This window comes from Etheostoma spectabile, chromosome 5, assembly GCF_008692095.1.
Source record: "Etheostoma spectabile isolate EspeVRDwgs_2016 chromosome 5, UIUC_Espe_1.0, whole genome shotgun sequence".
Classification (NCBI taxonomy): Eukaryota; Metazoa; Chordata; class Actinopteri; order Perciformes; family Percidae; genus Etheostoma; species Etheostoma spectabile.
The window spans coordinates 34,054,912-34,075,905 of record NC_045737.1 but is presented as its reverse complement, the minus strand read 5'-3'; the positions used below and the strand labels follow the sequence as shown (position 1 = coordinate 34,075,905).

General features: G+C 39.0%; 1 long non-coding RNA gene across 1 annotated transcript; it reads right to left on the bottom strand.

Moving 5' to 3' along the window:
- Nucleotides 1-11,647: 11,647 nt before the first annotated feature.
- Nucleotides 11,648-20,101, bottom strand: LOC116689587 (uncharacterized). The gene is made up of 3 exons (XR_004332049.1): nucleotides 20,053-20,101; nucleotides 19,786-19,792; nucleotides 11,648-11,658 (listed from the first exon to the last, which is right to left on the bottom strand). It is a non-coding gene; the product is annotated as an uncharacterized LOC116689587 (long non-coding RNA).
- Between the last annotated feature and the right edge of the window lie 893 nt (nucleotides 20,102-20,994).

The window sequence follows — 20,994 nt, the reverse complement described above, 5'->3', positions numbered from 1 at the left end:
ACAAAGCATTATGAGCAGTGGACAGCTATACATACAGCATCCAGGAAGCAACTTAAGGTTCATTGTCTCCGCCCCATGTACCCTGGTTGAGATTGATTTAATCTCCCAAAACGACGTAGACGACCAATCTATTCACTGCCGCAAGGTGGCGGTTTAATCATGTGACTGTTCTATTTTAAGGTAACGGGCGCTGTTTTCAACCTGAGTAAACACTGTGCAACAAACTAGTTAGGGCAAGTACAACATCAGGGATTGGCTTAAAATGACTGACATAAAAACTACTAAAAAAAAGGATGTAACGTGACGTCATTATGTCACGTACTGAGGTCCGTAAAAGTCGGTCAATTTCACAATGACAATTGGATTTTGGGTACACACAGGACACACGGTCTGTTTTTACACAACTACAGTTTTTGTGGGTATAACCAAGTGGAACACAAAGAAAGCCTCTAGGGGATACTGTCCAAAAGTGTGCACTATTATCCCCGTGTGTATGTTTCACTGTCTCTCAGCAGGCTTTCTTTTCTCGCCATTCAAAACAGGCTTAAACACTCTTGCCCTTCGACTTGGTCGGATGCTCACATGCTGTTGCCCTAGTTTGTTTAAAGTATGCTGAAGCTTTAACAGATAGACAAAGTTCCCACAATAAAGCCTAAAAAAAGGCACCATCATGCTGTGGGGATGCTTCCCTGCTGCAAGCCCTGGAGGGTTTGTGAAGGTGGGTGAATGAATGCAGCAAAATACAGACAAAAAAAAACTGGTGGAAAAACCTGCTGCAGTCTGACAGAGATCTGCCACTTGGGAGAAGATTTATTTTTATAGCAAGACAAGGAGCCCCAACAAGAAAGACGCACAAAAATGACTCCAATACAACAATGACCTCAATTTAACTCAGAAGCTGTGGCTTAAATTGTTCAATCACAGTCCTCATTATACTTTAGGGAGGTAAACACAGAGACTCAAGGCCTTCAACTGCTGCCAAAGGTGACTCTTGTTATTGATGTAGAGTTTTATTATTCATGCAATCATTTATTTTTCATGTTTATACAATATACTGTTTGTACTCAATTCAGATGAATTTGAAGATGCGTTTTTTCGCAAGTGTCAAAAATCATATCTTCTTTGTCATCAACTGCATCGGAATATAAACTCACACAAACAAAAAAGTTATAAATCATGTCTACAAGTTGTAATTTCTACTGTAGTGTGTATATATGTATACACATAAGTCAATATTATATATGTGCAAAAGCCAAATATTCTCAAGTTTGCTGGCACTACACTGCATTCTTGTAAATCTCTCTCGATCTGACAGCAGCTGGCTCCTCTTCAGCTCCTTGATTATCATGGATATCAAACATTGTGCTGCAGTATAATCACCATGGGTGACGGTTACAGGACACTCACATACTGTACAGGATAGTACAGGACTCTGTACAGGTCAGTCCAGTTCCACCACACTTAACTGGGAAAACATTGGTAATGCTGTGCGCTTAACGCGAATGGTTATGCATATAATGCACGCTGTAGAATAAGGACCCAAACTAAGGAGCCTGCTCCACACTTCAAGTTCATGTCATATGCAAACAGAGCTGTTCAAAGGTGTAAATTAAACTCAACAAAAATGTTTTGTTTTCTATGTATCTGTAAAAGACCGAAAAAAAAAAAAAATTAAATACCAAGAGCAAACATGATTGTGAAAATCACTTTGAATCGCAGGATTGTCTTTAGGTATACTTTTCGGCGGTTTAACTGGACTGCGTTGTTTTAATTAATGATGGAGGAAGTACTCCGATCTTTAAAACTAAACGTAGTATTACATCAGTGTAAATTTACTCTGTTTTGAAGTGTATGTAATATCTTAAATAAAAGTACTATAAGTATCAGCACCAAAATATTCTTGTAAAGTATCAAAAGTAAAAGTAGGCCTGTGTATTACAAAGGATGGCACAATTTAGGATAATATGTATTATATTATTGAATTATCGTTATGAATACACTCATGTGCAAGCATACATGCTGGTAAAGGTGGGGGAACTTGTAACTACTGTATATACTATGGAGATTGCATATTGGCCATAATGTGGGATAGCTTAATGTGTTATTATAAATCAAAATATCTTGGTTTATTTATATTTTAACAAGAATACAATAAGTAACAAGTAGGTAAAACTGTCAATTTAATATAGCGAAGTACAAAGTACAAACATTTCCTCTGAAACGTAGTAGATTTAAAGTATGAAGTAGCATGAAATGGAAATACTAAAGGAAATACATTATTCTCTTTTTTTTTCTTCATTTTCATTTATTGTCATGCAGAAAAAGTGGCCAACCCTCATGGATTTATAAGACACCAAAATGTCGGTTGTAGTGTTCAAACACTGCAATTTACATTCTATAATTTACAAAGACCCAACAATTCCAGTAATTCACCCAAGCATTTAGTTCATAGTGGCGAGGAAAAACTGCCTTTTAGGGAGGGAGTGTGATGAACCGTGGCAATTATAGTCACAATTACAGTCACAATAAAGATAATGGAACCATGACTAGAAATAATAGTTGTAGTAGTTAATGGCGTAGAAGGGCACTACAGGGCATAGCAGGGCGCACAGGGCATACAGGATGGAGCAGGGCATGAAAAGGTTCCTTAATTGAGCGCAACTCACATTTTTTATAACGATCAAGCCGGAGCAAACCATCATAATTAGAGTGCATTTTACAAAAAAAGGAAATCCCTAACTAAATGTTAACAGAACAATAAACAAATGATGATTAGCCGCATTCTCAATTTCAGCTAGCTCACACAGTCCGCAAAGTCCTCTCCTCTGGAGTGGCATTAAACCAAGTACCTACTTAAGATGAGTAATTGTGTAAATGTATTTAGTTACATTCCTCGACTGTTTTTTTATTTGTAGTTATGTACCTGTCCTAGAGCAAGATGCTGCAGACAGATGTTCTATTAATGATTGCTTTGCCGTGCTGTAGTATCAGGTGACAAATGACAAACCTCGTTACTGTAATATTGCTTTTTAATGCCTCCTGGTGCTTTGAATACATGGCTTTACTGCATGTGTTTATCATGGCGTATGTGAGAAATGCAACATGTCACATGAGGATTAAATCCCCAGTATGAACATCTGCCTGCACAGCTGTGTCCGATCCGGTTGGAGCAAGTACAGCAACACATTGTGGCTGTGCAGCACCATGAAGAAGCTGCTTTATCCACAGAGAACAACTCAAGCTGCATTAATTGCTCAAAACGGCAGCACCAAGTTAAGTTTTTCAATTTCCCACAAAAACCCTTGAGCCCTGCAAACCTATAACGCCGCCTTTTAACCTCCGTCACCATGCAACAATAAGGAAACTTTCAAAAGTTAAACTCATACAATTACAGCCTAATTACTTCCACGCCTCAGATGTTACTCAATGCATAAGGGTCACGCTTGGCAATATTGAAAGAAAGCTTCAGCATAGTTAAATCCTGCATAGTGTGATGACACAACGTGACACATGATACATACTTATTTGAAGCACCTGAAAAAAAACATGGTTCTTTCATTATCTTTGCCTCCTTAAGGTTAATTGTATAGCGTAGTAAAAATCCTTTGTAATTTCTCTTCACAGTTAATGTTGTGAAAGACGTCTTTGTAGACTTCCCCATGTACTTAGCTTAGTGGTAGGTACTCTTTGCAAGCACCATGCTGCAGATATTTTCCAACTTACTCATGTACTTTCACACATGAGGTGTCAGAACTTCTGCTCTGCCACCAAAATGGTGTAGTTGTTAAACAATTTACAGTACAAACGTGACAAACCTGCACTGGCTTAGTTCAAAGAATTATTTCATGATTATTGAATATTGTGGACTTGCATGCTTCAGATAGGCTGTGTCATGTGGGCAGGATGTGGTTGATTACGTTGTCAATTGTGGCACCGATTTCGATTGGGTTAACACTGTGGCATTGGTTTTTAGTGCAGCTTCATGGCACTGTAAAGCAAATGAAATACTCTGTCTCCTTTTACAGCAAAAGTCAGAAACATTGGCTCTGTGCTCTTTAGAAGGTGGAGGCCACAGTGAAGGACGCTGTGGTTTTCCTGGCTGTGAAGGTGGATGCTGCCATCAGGCCGCATCAAAGAAGCAGCTGTTAATGACCCATCATCTCAGGGACACACTGTAACCTCCACAGCAATGGCTCCTGAAAAGATATGAAATCTTTTAAGTTTTTCATCATAACACATGCCTGCTGTTTTCACACACTGCTGTTACCTGTTACCTGTGCCACATGAAAAACAAACGTCCATGTATTCTGCCATTTGATTAATGCTCAGATCAAGATCAGGTCAATGAATACATGTTAACACAGATATATTTTTTCTTTTCCAATTTTCTTTGTTGTCGATGATAAGCTGGCATGCTTTTGTTTTTGGTGATAAGTGTCCATGTTGTTGTAATGAATCACTAACTGGTGGCCTCTGCTATCTGATTCTGTTGTGTTTGGAAAACAATAATGTGCTGTTCACAGCTGCGATGGGCCAGATTTGGACACTCTGTTTGAAAAGCGCAATGATAAAAGCAGGGTGATGTATCACAGTTGCTTGTGTGTGTGTCAGGTGACAAAGATAATAGCAGCCACATCCTCTCAGAGGACAATGTCCTCATGCTCAGAGATAAAGGGATGCTGTCTCCAGCCTCTCTGTCCCATTATAGCAACCCAATCCGTCCTGCTGCAGCTCAGGAGGCAGCAAAGGGTTCTTACACAACTTTTAAAGCATCTTGCTTTTAGAAAACAGGAACAGATGAGTACACTGGGACTCTGAGTAGTTGCATAATTTTCATGGATGCTCGGTTAGGCGGCCAGATACCATGTTTCACAGCCTCAAATAGTAAACAACCTTCTCTGTCTGGGCATCAGCAGCCTGAAAAGTGACGATAAACTACATGAAATAACTGTCCTTCAAATCTCTACTGAGCTCCAATCTGGGTTTGGAAAATACTTTTCCAACTGACAACGACTTTACGGCTAGAAAATGCAGCTTTAAAGAGAGACAGCGGGAGGGCTTCATCACAAATGAAATAAAAAATTGAAGCAAGGGAAATGCAGCACCAGTGTAACTAATGCTCCCACATTGTGCTAGCTGATAGAGCCTATGGATGCCTTGACATCAAGTTGGATTTATATAAAGCATGAACAAGAATTATTAACAGCTCATTTACTAAAACGGAACAATAATGTCACTGTGTCCGGACTCTCTGGGATGTTTGATGGAGATTTCTGAACATCACTGTGAAGAAATTTTCAGCAACGTTTTTTTTTTTCAGTAGTGGAAAGTAGATTGGTCTGTCAGAGCCCTTCAAAGTTCCAACAAGTACCAACATTTATGCTAATGTGGTCTTTTTATGAATTCAGATGACAGCACTCAGCCAGGAAATGGGTGATGGATTCATCACACAATCGTTGAGGCAGAACGTCACACCAGGAGCCCAGGATTCCATCCTGAGCATTAAATCCCAGTCTGTGTGTCTAGCTCTCAACCATTATTCAAAGTGGTATTACTGGAAAAGGAACTGCAATCTGTCTGCTTAAGAAAAACTATTTATTCATCTGTAGATCTTTTCTAGATGGGTTTATATCCATGTGGTTTGCTTTGTAAAAAAGGGCTATATTTTAATTTTGATCAATAGAGTAAACCATAAATTACAGAATATATATATATATATATATCTACAGTATATGGATATGTATAGACAGTATGTGGAGATATATATATATATATATATATATATATATATATATATATATATATATATATATATATATATATAGACAGTATAGATATCTGTAGATAGATAGATAGATAGATAGATATATCTATCTATGTCAATAGATATGTAGAAAAAGAAAGCCTTTGCACTTGCCCTGGTTGTGAGGAAGGCAGCATCAAGAAGGGCGTGGGTGCAAGAGACCCTCAGGTCCAGAGAGCGGTTGGGGGAATTCGGCCGCTTTCACTGTCACTGGTTCCAGGGGTAGATTGGGCTCAACAGGGAGCAAGTTGACAGTCTGCAGACGAGAGTCGGGCCTACGATTTCCCGGGTGGGTCATGAATGGGTTTTCATTTCTAAATGAAATGGTTCATTTCAACACTGTGTCATTGCATGTGTACATACATAAGTAAGAGGTCTGCAGGTTTTGCAGTTGGGTATAATAAAGCTAAGCTATGAACCTAAATTCCTTCATTCATCATCAATAAATTAATCATTCGTTCATTCTCTGGAAAACACATTGTTTAATTAATATATGCAATTAATTCCTCAAAAACTGGAGCGTACACACATGGAAAAGAGTAGTGATTCTATGTGAAGGCCATATACAGTACCTACCCATATACCTACATGTGAACTTCAATGAACATGTAGACATACACATACAAATATATCCTACAAATACCTGTATGGAGCTGTATAATCAACTTTATATATATATATATATATGTATATATATTAGATATATATATATATATATATATAATAAAAAAAAATATATATATATATTTATATATATATTATATTATGATATATAATATATATATATATATATATATATATATAAATATATATATATATATTTGGTTTTTGCAGCTCACAACAGTTCAGTTCTTCTCAGTTGCTTTGGCGCATTTCTCAGAAATTAGTCCGAGATGACAATAATGTATAACTTTGTCAAGACAGTGCTCCCTTTCATGTGTATTGTTCATTATACTATACTTACAAAGTGAACTGTTAAACACCAAACAGTTTCACTCTTGGTATAACAACGGCCTAAGGACTTGTCAGTTTGATTGGGTCATTGGTGTAAATACTTGCTTTGGACACATTAACTTAAGATTTCCAGCTAGATACATGCTTTTGCAGTTCAGTCATCATGCGGTGCAGTTTACACCAATTGTTTTAAGAAATGCACTCACTGTTTTGCAAATGTAAGTTATGATTTGACAAATACACCAAAGTAACTTTGAAAAAATTTAACATAATTATAATTGTATTTTAGTGGAGATATGTCCATGTTGACTTCACATAGCTAAAACAAACCTGAATGATTTACATTAAGAGGCTACAATAAGCTACACATCTGGCATGCCTATTATGGCATGCTTGATGTGCAAACCATACCAAATATGCACCACAGCATAGTTTGTGTCCAAGGTCTGTGGACAACCTAAAACTTATCATTACAGTTTATCGTACAGCTCTGGGAGATCGCTGACAGCCAAATTCAACTTCTCGTCCATGTTCCGTTTGTGGATCAACGTATATTCTGTGTTTACTTCTTTCTGTTTTTTTCAGACACCTAAATGCACAGCACAAATTTTAACCATGTTGAGCTTTGACCACGGCACGCGCAAGAGCGGCAAAGTGGCAAAATGCTCAGCGCAGCGGCTGCCCAGTTCTTGCATGCGCAAGCCATTGACAACAATGGAATTCATAGCGCTGCATCTTGCATTCAGTTTTGTCTTGGCTCTATAATATCCTGGCCCCTAAGGCAGTTATAATTTTCTGTGGTACATCTTAAGTTTGTGGTTATTAATTAGACATTCAACCTAGAGTTTTGATAACGTCCCATTTAAGATTACATAGTCTGTAGAGTATGTCTGGCAAATGGCACAGATGAAACCTTTTCATAATAAATTAAAAAATACCATGTGTGGCATGCTAAATTGACCTATGCTAAGGAAAGCTCCTTTATCAAAGGATAAATGAGTGATGATTTTGGCCAATTAGAGAAAGGAGGATGTCAGCTTCCCTTTCATCTGCCATATTTACCACATAATCCACTGAGGGCACTTTGGGAGGCTATTAGGAGCTCAGTGCTGTCATGTACTTTTCCTGTCAGAGTGAAAGTTGCAATTACTAATCCAATTTAGCAGAAGAGGAGTCATGTACTGTATGTCTGTTAATCTGGTTGCTGCAGCTGTTTGGTCTCGTACTCCCCTTGCCTATGAAAGGGCTACTTAACTCACATCACAAACAACACATTTTCTCAGTTAGGGCTAGTCGTAAATAACCATGTAGGTAGTTTTATTTGTTCAGGTGTTTGGTTGTTGGTGGTGTCAGTTTTTCTCTGAAATTTCCGCTGTCATCCCAACACAATGGAGGTGTAAGGACATTTGTTTGTGTGTCTTAAAGAAAATGACAGCAACTTGTCTTTGAAGCCGTCCTCAAACTTCACTTTGAAGATCTGTTTTTTATTGAAATCATGTTTTATAGCAGATCAGAAGCCACTGCCTCTGAAAAATGTCCACCCTTTTTAAGCTACAATCAGTAGCAATGTAAGGAGGGATGTCATCCCCCTTGATAACCAAATTACCAAACTGTTTGCTCTTTGTTAACGTGCCACCGCCTCTTCATCACCAAGCAGAGAGAGGGCAGGGGCAGAGGGGTTGTTGAGTTGAATATGTAAGTCTAATCTCCCTGACTCATTGACCTCTGTGGGGTCTGAGGTCTGTACAAGTTAGAATCTATGGCCCCAACCATGGCTCTGAAATACTAGCAGGATTGATAAAGCCAAGGTGCTCTCCGTGGTGCTGAAGTAGCAGACATATTTGTAATTCAGTTTTGTCTTGGATCTATAATATCCTTTGAACTATATGGCTTACAATATTTATATATATTGCAATGTATCTAAAGTGTCTGGGATTGACCTTGTAGTACAGTTTGCCCCTAAAAACAGCACATATTTTAAAATTGGGTTGCTTGGTGTCAGAGGTAGATTTTGTAAGCTGTTTGGTCACACTCACCACTCCTTGAACTATCACTGGCCTTCGCTTAAGATTTCAAAATGCATAAACATTGTGGTTGTTTGTCTTTTTTCTTTTTCTTTTTCATGGTCTTAACACTACATGACTATACAGTGCTAGGCCAGTGTTCAAAATTCAAATTCCGATGGCTAAATTAAAGTGAAAACAACAGTGGACAGCAGTTGACAAATTTGAGTCACAGAATGAGTTATACTGTCCCTCCTGCATCCCCAGTGACAACAGTAAATCCATATATGTCACAATTCCAGCCAGCTCATAACATTCACTCTGTTGCCATATACTAACTCTCCCCAGATCCAGCTACTCCATCTTGCTCTGCAGTGACCCCCTTCCTGTCATTTCCAACAACTGACCAACCCCATTCACATGCTCACCTGCTTCCCATTTCCCTAATCGGCCTTGCCGTGCATATACCAGCTCATCTCCACTTAGTACCTGGCTCATTGTCTAACTTGCATCTGCCCTAGCTTTAGCCATTGTTTTCCGCCTGCTTGACCATTTGCCCGATACACAGAATGATGATTCCGTCTTACTCTGATTGTCCTTGTGTTGTGTTTTTGGGTTCAAGCTCATTGAAGTAGTTCAACTGTCACATTCTCCCTCAATGTCCCTGCCTTAAGTGACAGTCCTACATCCAAAAACCTATTTCATTGTCCTTCTCTTCCCTTTCTTCACTAGCTACCCTCTGACTTTTCCACCTGCTTCAGTCACTTGACTCCCTCCTCCACCTCCTCACCTGTTTCCACATTCCCTCGTCAGCCCTGCAGTTTATATAACTGGCCCATTTCCACTCATTTCCTAACTGTCAGTGTTGTGATTTGCTTTTGAGCTTCTGTTACTTAACCTGGACCTGGATCTTTGTGTGTTAAATCTGTTCGTATATTTAAATATATTCACTTCAACATTTAATTACTGAACAATAACTGAACAGTTGCCTTTTAGAATTGCATTGTGAAATAAAATAAATAGCAGAGAAAAGGAGATGCAGCTTGGTTGTAGAGAGTGCATTGGCAGTTTGTGTTTTTTATAAGAATCGGTAAAAATTAACAATTTAGATTGCCACGTACAGCTAGGTCAGGTACAGAAAAAGAAATGTTAGAAAATAACTAACCCTAACCCTACAACTGGAGCATTACGAGGTGCAAGAAGATTTGTACGGTGGATAAAAGATGCCTGGCAATATTTCATTGATGTGACAAAACAGTGGATGTATCAATGTCAGTTAAACTGCTGTGGAACTGTTGGGTTGCTACGAGCACAACAATGCTCAACTGACACTAACTGCCAGTGGCAAAACAGAACATTTAAGATGAGAAATGAGCCATGGAATTTCAGAGTCATGGTTTATTATTCATCTCTCTATATATATATACAAGATCACAGGGATAAATTCCGACAAGTTGGACGGTCCATGACAGCAACGCGTGACTTAGAGGCTGATGTTAAGCAGAGGATTTCTGTCTTGCCGGATTTGGAGGGTATGAGGCGTATCAGCGCCATGGTCAGATGCCAACAAAATGCCCAGATTAGCCATCACTGAGCCAGGTGCCAGCTGCACCTGGTCTTTGTGAGTTCAAACTTAGTTACTAGTTATAACCACTGGAGATTTATGCATCACAAAACTTCAGATTTGCATCACACAACTAGTTCTCACGTCAACATTATTTGTTACTAAATATGTACACCCAGTAACTGCCATGTGTAAATGCTAGCTAACTGAAACAACTGACAAAATTAACGTTAGCTTGCTAATACTTAAGTCAAATGAAAAAGTTCAACACACTGACATGGCACTGTCTCATAAATGATGTAACCTGGGAAGATTTTACATTACATTTCACATAGATAACACAGTTTACCTCAAATTACAAAACCTTATGCAAGACATTGTGAATATTACCCACTCAAACTGCATACAAATAACTCTCAATAACGGACACAAACTAACACCTTTATTTCTTTATTTGTGCATTAATAAACCCTAATAATACCTACATCAACATAGAAAGGAGTTAATTACATGATATGTCCCTAAAACTGTTATTTTTTGATGTTCTGTTACAGCTGATTCTGCAGTGACTTTCCTAAATTGATTGCATCCTACGTATGTTGTCTAGCAACCGATTATCACATTAGCTTTAGTCTTTGCTCCTGTAGAAGAGATATGTTTAATTGTACAACCCAAATTATTGAAATTACATAGTAGGAAAAGAAATTCACTGAGTGCAATACAGTCTAAAACATTCTCAGGCTACAAGGAGGGAGCATTCTGCTGCACAATAATATTTTAACTCCCTTTCCAGTAGAGATAACATTACGGATGTGCTGTTTCTCCCTCACACAGGCTGCCTCCTTTTCATCCTCCCTCTGTTTCTCTCTCTCTCTCTCTCTCTCTCTCACACACACAAACACGCACAAACACACACACACATACACGTTAGCTCTTTATCGCTGTCTCTCTTTCCTCGTCACACTCTCAACAACGTTAAGGAATTTAAAAATGCCCAAAACCCTGTGAGAATAGGATTATAACAAAACACATCTGCAGGTGAAATACTCTCTACTTTTTTTCACAGCCAGAGGACCTTGTTTACTGCACTTTCCTTTAAAAGAGATAAACACTTGATAAAGATGAGAATAACTTAGATGGTGAAGTGCAACTTCAGATTTCAAATGCAAAAAAAACACAAAGATACATCTTCAAAGAGACCTCAAAAACAAGCAAATTATCCATCGCTATATCCTGATAAAAACACTCTGTCTGAACCATTGTTTTAATTCCAAACTGCCTGAAACCCAATCCCATAGTAGCCTACTCAGTTTGCATGCCGTTAATCACAACCACTCATGTGAATAAGTTACCATGCTCCCACAAAGAAAACATCCAACTCTAAGGCAAGGACTCTGTCTGTCTGTCTGTGTGTGTTTATGTGTCCTTCGATTGTCTCGACAACCATTCATCTGATCAAGCTCCCACTTGGTGGGTGTCTTGCTGAGGACCCAAGGCAGTGACAAGTGCAATTGTTAAGAGCTACTGGATATATGTTTTAGCAGTGCGTCGTATACTTTCATTGTAGTGTATTAACTGCATCAACACTGCTAAATGGCATGTTGGGTACAGCTCGCTCTCCATTGCAGTCTACCCTAACCCTAACCCTAACCCATTCAAGAACAGACCGTTTCGGAATAGTCCTGGGAATAGGCCAGTCCCAAATGGCTGTAGTTGTTGCACTGTAGCTGTTAGCGAATGACGCATATAGTCTAGCATTGTTAGGGGACACGATCATGCCATGACAGGTGTTCTGCTCTGGAACCAAGGAAGTGCATTGTCATGTGTGCAGTTGTTTGGAAATGTGGTTCTAGTGAAAGCTTCAAGCACTGATATCTGAAATCAATCAATCAACCCATTCCTAACAGGCACATTTGAAAGGGCACTGCACTAGTCGCATTAAAACATAACAAGAGCCTGTATGGGGCAGTTGTTCTACAGGTAAAGACAAGTCCAGATCCAGGAAGGCCAGTTTGAGTAGCAGATTTACGAGTTGTGAGGCTTATCAAGCACCAAAACACTGCTAAATTATTTAATATACTAGGTGGAAGGATTTTACAACTTCAGGAAGATTTTAAATCATTATGTCTACCATTCCAGGGGAAAGCAGGGGGTACAGAAAATAGCATGGGTTAGGGTTGTCAACATAAACTGATAGAGCTGGCATGGCTAATAAATTGTTTATTTTTATAGCTTCTTATCAAACTGCCATTGCACTCTCAACTACCAAGAAGCATCCCTTCTTCTCTGCTGCTTATATTATTTCACTGTGCAATTCTATAAACAATATTTCTTCCTAGCTGGGATGTCAATCCCACCCTCCTAGTCTCCAACCAGCTGGACATTGATGAACCGTGCACATTTGCATGTCAGTGTCAGATGAAATATGCATAAAGAGAAAGTGGGTTTTTTTGCGGTCTGACTGCACTGTTATGCTGTCATGTACTCAAACGCTGCCTGTGTCTCTAAGTTCACTGAAACCACAGTACACCATTAAACATACTTCTCCAGCAAACATCTACAAATGTTTTTTTCTACATGCTTGTTTTAACATATTTGCTTTTAAAAACATAACAGTATAATAAAACACTAGTAAAATGAAACAATGAGCCATGACTTCTAATAATCTGGTGATGAAAGCAGGTAGTCAAGAGGGAATCTTCAACTAAGCCTCTACTAAAAATACAGTGATGTTCCTGTGCAGGGGGTGACTCTTGCCGAAAAAAAAAGAAAACACAAAAAAAATGTGATTATAGAGTCAGTCCTTTGCTGAATAAACCTTGCTGGGGCAGACCATTCACAATTTCATGTGCTTAAAATCTTGCTGTCAGTCTTCCAGTCCCATGCGTATCAAGGATTCAGTACTCTGTTGGCATAATAGTAAGAATGTCATTTTTTGTATTGATATGGAGATTGCCTCTCTTCTCAATGTATTTGAAAAAATCATATGTGAGATGTACTGGCTCTTCAGAATGAAAAGACTGACTGTAGTGGTTTCAGCTGGATAGTTTCAATCATGGTAAATGGATTTTTTAAATGCCAAAGTAACTGCTTTATAGATCTGGATTCCCAGAGAGGAGAGCAAACTCATTTAGATTGGATATTGCTGACTGCCAAGACACCTACATGCATTCACAAAACCAAACTAGGAGGAAATGTGGATTTTGCTGTGTCCCTTTGTGATACATAAACTGTCATATCCAATCTCTAACAGATCATTTCCAGAACTCTCTTGATGCATCTCAATTACAGGGAGTGTCACTGTTGACTTTAGCGATCTGGGTTGCAGACAGCCTCTCATGTTTTCTTTGATTTGGTTTCTCCACTACATCCTTCCCTTTTATGTTTTTAAGTGTGGTAAAGCTTAATGTGCATTACCTCTGCATATTTCTGTATAATTGTGTCTTACTTTTAGGTGGCTTTTAAGTAGGGCTAATTTTAGGCAGCAGGAAGTGCAATTAAGAGGAGAAGTCAGATATCCAATTTACTTATAAAAGTCTGTCACACTGATGTCCAAAACACGTATATAATTACAAAAAATTAAAGCCCACTTAGCTTTTTCTGCAGCTTTCAAAAACATTTTAAGATCTTCATTAAGGGATGGAAATTGCTCAGTAGTCATGAAGATGGCTCAGTGTGATGACATCTGAGCCCCATGAGAATTTAAGAGAGAGGCAGTGTAATGCTCTGGAAGAAAGCAAGTAAGCTGACCCAGAAGATTTTTTTGCAAGTTACAATGATGCCGTGTTGGGAAGGTACAAATGATTCTTTTGAGACATTGGAAAATATGCTTGCTGAGAGTAAGATAAGATTACTACCACTCTCATTTCTGCACTGGTAATACAAAGCTCAGCCAGCTGCCAGTTAGCTGTCGCTTTGCATGACAACTTACAACAGAGGGAAACACGTAGACTCGAAGGTGTCAAATTAATAATAGGAAATTATGTGGTAGATAATGATTACTATAAAATGTGCAAGGTAAACACCAGGAACACTATTCACTTTTGCAGAAAAGACTGAGGGATTGCATTTAGCTATAGAAGCAAGGGAAACAGCCTCCAAAATAAACAACAAGATAAGTGAGTAGTGCATGCCCTTTACAGTGACAACCTTTCTGATAGGACACCAGCAAGTCAATGTCTTTTTAAATCATTTTTAAATAATGAATCTGTTTTATGATTATATGCTATGTTGAAGGTTTGCTTAGAGTCAGGCACAAAAATGAAAGCTAGGTTTAGGGAAGCATCATGGTTTGGGTTAAAAGTACTTTAATAAGGTTAGTGGAGCCTCATGATGACAATGCCATACCCATGGTTAAGATTGGTAGTGATGGGTGAACCGACTCTTTCCACAGAATTTAGTTCATGTAAATGAATTGAACCTTTCAAACCTTTTGTTTTTTGCAAAATATGGCGTCAGTTTTTCATTGACACAGTCCAAAATAGTACATGTGCATAAGCTTCCACAACACAGCTGCTGCCCACCCCACAAAACTCTTCAGTGCACATACCAGTCCTCATCGATTGATAAAGATAAAATGTATATTCATAATGCATGACTTAGGCCTAAAGATTATGAACCAACCACTGACTTAAGAACAACCAATTAAATACATAGCTCTGTTGGTTGTAAATTTGGAGGTCTGTCAGTAGAGAGAAAAATGTGCCTCTAAACATGCTTGAAATGTCATTGCAAGTGTGAAGTGATTCCTTCCAAGTGAACACAGCAAATCTGACTGCAGAAGATGTGACAGAAAGGCATACAAATGCACATACCTCTGTTTATTTCCTGTTTTTTTTTCCTGTTTGTAGTCGAAACACTCCTTTCTGTCACATCTACAGCTGTCAAATTTGCTGTGTTCCCTCGGAAGGAATGACTGCATATGTGTAGGCACTTGTAATGATATTTCAAGCATGTTTACAGGCTAAAAACACGTATAAAACTTGCCCTGTTCAAGTCTGTTAGGGTGTTGATGCTAGCATGAGGATAACTCGGTGTATACAACGTTGATTGTTTTCATGTCATCTCTACTGACAGCACTCCAAATGTACAAACCACAGAGCTACGTATTGAAATTGACTGGAATTCTCCTTTAAGAAGCCTGTGAATGCTACTTGGAACTCTTGAAGGCTCGTGTGGGCAGAGCCCCGGGGCAGACTTTGGAGACTTGGCGCAGCATTGCTGAGTCCTTGAAGTCAATGCTGTGGCCTTATTCTTTTGTTTGCGTGTGTTTTTGGTCCCTTGACTTGTGTCTGTCTGTTTCTGCATATGTTGTTTTTTTGTCCCTCCCTCCCATTTTTCCACGCGTTCCTATGTCCCAGCGTGTTGTTTGTAACGGCTCGTGAATGTTATGTTTACATTATAATTCTTTTTAAATATGAAAAAAAAAAAATTGAAAAAAGAAGTATGTTTATAATGCACCTTTAATCTGCCGTGATCCGTGCTCCTGTCATAATTAATCCAGCCCCTCAATGCAAACTGGTTGGTTTAAGGCACTTGCCTGGACAAATACCGTTGTTCCTTTTAGGAGGGCAGCCTCAGAACAGCAGCTTGAGAAACAGACCAACACATTAATATAACGCTGTGAAATTATCAAATGATAATAATCAAATTGAGTGCAACAGTTGAAGGTACTCAGGTTTGCATCAGGTAGCACAACTCTTCCACAGACTTAACACAGACGTTACTGTATATTGCCCTCACTATGGAAACACTTAGCTGTTTGATGTTTGTTGGAATAGCTGCTGTTTAGGTGTTAGAAACAGTCATCAACAGAAACAGGGTTCAGAGAAGCATAGACTGATGGTGATTGTATTGGGTGCTGATTCATTTGTGTACAGTATGTTCCTCTCCACTGATTGGGAACAAACTGCCAGCAAACATGTATCCCTCAGCCTGAAATAACACTGATCTGGAGGTACAGCCCTCTTCTATTAAAAAAATGCTACCAGCATCTGTTGGCACAATTCTGTTGCCGGAAAGTAAACAATTCTCTCAGGACTGACTGGGATATTGTAGCAGGGAATACAGCCATTTCTCAAAAGCCAATTTCCTCACAATAGCGTCAGCCATTCTGATTCCTGGGAAAAGGCTAACATCATTTCGTCACTTGATTAATTGTTATGGGAAGAAAAAGTGATACGACAATCTCATATTCACAATGCGAGGAACAAGCAAGGCTTATTTTTAGAGCAGGCAGCAGCCAGGAGTTGCATTTAACTGAGATTCCTAAACGAGGTGGCAGAAGTTGTCTCTGTTGGCAGTTTCTGATCAATGGAAAAAAAATTTTTTAATCTATTCCGGTCTAAATACCTTCAGGGTTCATATGAACTTATGGAGAGAGGGTTGGTGGCAGCATACTCTAATTAATTATTAATTAATTAGCAATTAACTATAGGCAGTCGCAATTACAGTTTCCAGACAATTAAGTTCAGTATGATGAATGTCAAATGTAGCCTTACTGAGTTATCCAAGTGTATGAAAATTAGTTTCTTTAGTTTGAGTATGGGATTCCATTTTCCCTTACTGCTCATCAGAGTTGGTGAAGTGCACATGTTTGGAATGTCTTGATTATAAAATTGTTCTTTTCAATCAGGGCTTATTACGACAAAATTACACTACAATGATGAGAGAAACATCAACACCTCTGTAAAGCTGTGAAGCTCATTGTAAAGAAAGCCACACTGTCATGAGCGCTGATGGTGCTAGAGTTGTTGTTTGTGGATGAGGGGCCCAACGTGGAAAATTGTGTGTCTCTATCCATAATTCCCAATGGTGGGCCTGCTTATGAGCAGCCTCACTGGATTATAATTAAGTGTTTTCTTAAGCCAATCCTTGTTTTTGAACAAGTCAAAAGCAATTGTCTCTGTCAGAGATCTTTTATTATTATTCTCATCGGTTCCCTGGAAACTGGTAATGTACTTAAGAGTGAGACACTGATGCTAATTAACCTTGGTAGAGGTGAAGGAGCTGTGAGCTGCTGTTGTTCTAACTAGTGAACTAGTGTGTCTCAGCTGTGATTAATCATCGGAGGCCTCAGGTCTGTCAGTAAACACGCTTAAGGACACCTTGGGGGGAGGGGGGGTGATATAGGTATGGTACAGGGAAATGCAGGTATGAGCTGGAATTTTTATTTTATTTTTTGCTTTGGGCTTGTTCAGCCCCATGGGGCGGTTTTCAACAGTGAAAGCTTGATGGGGTTCCAGCCTCCTCACAGAAGTGTCAAGCAGAGGGCATCGTAAGAATTAATTTAAACACAAGTACAGGGTGTATCCCAAGGCGCATCAGTGAGGTAATTACATGTTTTCTCATTATTCATATGCAGACAGATATGCATATGGAAATGGCATTTGTACGTAGATATGCGGCAAGCTGTGACATGGTTCCTCACTCTTGATGCTTTAAATAGAACGTGAAAAGGTCTTCCGTGTTTTAACAGAAGGAAGTTTTTGCATTGTGGTTTATGTTGATGCGCAAGGGTTGCACACTTTGCCTGCAACGACAGCTGAATAGCAAAGAGAGAAACAATTATTTAAAGCAGGGTTGTGACTCTGTGATTGGCCCTTTCCATTGTGTAATGGCTCTGATTGGTTTAGCAGGACAGTGTGATTGTGAGTGAGTTAGATCTTCACAAATTTGTGATACCAATTAAAAAAGATGAGTCTTTGTTTCCGATCGTTATGTAGACATAAAATAGCTAATTCTTCTTCTTTTCCGGTGATTCTTCACTGAATGAATCCTACTTATTAATATTATGTTCCATTTCTGCCAATAGATTGCCATAATTCCTACACACTGAACCTTTAACTGAAAGGTTTTTTTATGAAACAGATTGGTGAATCATTGATTTTCTTTGACGTTTCCAGTTGTTCATCTAGAGTCCTATTTTGTGGCATTTAACAGAAAGTGAATATTTCTGATAATGTTATGTGGAAGGAAAGAATTGCTCACTGTGATTTACAATAAATCCTATGATGCCTATTTCATGCTATCCCCATTATGTTTTAAATGTTCAGAGTAGTTGGCAATTCCCGTTGCTGATGTTACAATTATTCTCCTAGTTCTACAATCTCTCCTCGCTTCTCTCTCATTAAACCTTCTAGATGTTTTTAAAAAGCATGACAAAAGTTAAATGCCACAGCTGGAATTCTGCATTGAAGATTCAGCACTTGTAATCATGTGTCTTTACTTACCTGCACACCTCGATTGATGTTATCCCCCTGATACTTTCTCCCATCTTCACCGTAATTCCTCTTTGTGCAGATAAATAAATAGCTTTGAAAGGTTTTAGGCCTGTATATTATAGTGCAAGCATGCAAACTAAATGGTGTGTTCAGACTCCTGCAGCGTGGGACCATCAGAGGCCCTGCAGCACAATCTCATTATAAACATCCCTCTGTTTATTCCCTAAACTGAGGGAGCTATTATCAAGCATGTGGCATGTTGTCATCCTCATCCACAGATGAACTTGTTTTCTCCCGTCTGAAGCCGTACCCCAGTCATATGCTGAAAGCCCAAGTGACAGGCCATCACTCTTCATCTCCAGCGACCCAGAGCCAGACAGGAGTTTGGAATGGGTGTCGCCGTTACCAGTTTTGTCAATCATGACAGCCTCTATACCGCCTTAATGTTGCACAGATGGTGTGTTGCTGCCTGTCAGTGACAGGGTCTTTGCCCATGTGAGGTGACAGAGTTTTAGGTTGTTACAAGAATGTTTGAAGCAATTTAACTCTTGCAGTGTTCAATACTCTGAACAATAACTGGAGATGTATCAGCCAAAATGCTGAAAACACCACAACCAAAACAACCCTAATGGTATATTTAGTTGAGAATCAATTGTAGACTCGGTTCCAAGTTTGTTGATATATTTCTCTCTTTTCTCTATTTTTAACCCATCTGTGTATCATAAACCTTTTTTTAACTGCTGGACTTTGATACTGTCCAGAAATTTGAATTTGACTTATACACAATTATATTAGGATTTATTCATGGTGTATTTAGAGAATGATAGTTTATTCTTTAGAAGAACTGGCTAAGACTCTCTACTCCATCACCAAATTGTCAGAACACGGTGTGTCAGGGAGAGAACATGCTTTAAAAGGGGATTGAAAAGAGCAGGTGTGATTGCCCATGACTGTAACGGGTTACACACCTATCTATAATATATGGTAATGGATTCTTACATATCCCACCCGGTGTCCTAACCGTAACCCTCTGGCAACAAAAATACCAAAAGTGCATTAGCATGCCCTTGAAACACCCAAAATAGCACTCCGTCATCTCTGATTTCCGTCAGGTACATCACCTACCCGAATCGCATCACTTCTACCTTAGGGCTTCTTTGTAAAATGAGTTGTTTTGACATTATATTATTAAATATGATTCAAAAATTCTATTGAGACTAACAGGCACATTGGAAGTACTCAAATTCTCTCACACGCTTAAAGGGTAACTTTGGTTCTTTTCAACCTGGAACCCTATGTTCCTATGTTTATGTGTCCAAGTGACTGATGGGACAATTTTTAAAATTGGTCCAGTATTAAGCAGCTGCGAAACAAGCTGCAGTGAACCATTAATGGGCAATTGCGCGCCTTCAATTTACATCCACTACAAGTGCTTGTTTCAACCCTTTTTCTTTCAAGAGTAAGACCATTTTTGTTTAATAAGCCGTGAAAGAGCTGCCGCCAAACCCACCAGACTCCATTTAAATCCACAGTAATTTTATCATCTTGAAACCCAAAGTCCTCAAAGTCATTCAAAGTCCTCTAGGTTTTGCTTTTTACTGTTCTAACAATCTTCACTTTGGTCTGGTAGAAATAAACCCTTGATTCACCCATTTACATGGGAAAATATACTCGATACACGCTTAAAGTATTGTTTACTTAAAGGAGTCTGAGTTTGGCGATGGAAATTCTTTTGGTATTTTTCTTGTGAACAAAAAGGATCTTTTGATCTTAATCAAAAAGATATATCACTGTAGGGATCCTTTCCATAATGTTGTCAGACAAATGCCCCATGTGGTTACATTGACGCCTGTATCCGCAGCGATCTTGCTCAATACTGGACTAATAAAAAAATGTTGTTCCAATCAGTCTTAAAAATATATAAGTTACCCTTTAAGATGTAGGACTGGGTTGGTTTTATTTTGATAAACCATTGCAGGAGTAAAGTACTGGACCCATACTGGAAAAAGTGACACTAATCATGTCTTTTTTTGAAGAAGCTTTTAGACAGACCATAGTGGTCCCCTAATACTGTACCTGAAGTCAATTTCCCAAAATTCTGCCTTGGTGCAGAATTACAGCCACTAGAGCCAGTCCCACAATGAGCTGTATGTGCCATTTCTGATTCTGTGGCTTTTGAGGAGGGGGGGGGCAAGATGGAGGCTGGGGGTGTGACCTTGACCAACTGCCACTTTGCTCGTTTGAAAGCCATGATGTCTCTCTCTCATGGGTGGGCCAAATTCTCTGGGCGGGAAAAACAGAGAAAGGGGAGGTAACCTTGCCCCTTATGACCTCATAATGGGCAAGATTTCAGATTGGCTCATCTGAGCTTTCATTTTCTCAAAGGCAGAGCAGGATCCCCGGGGCCCTGTTTACACCCATTGCCATTTCTAGCCACTGGGGGACCAT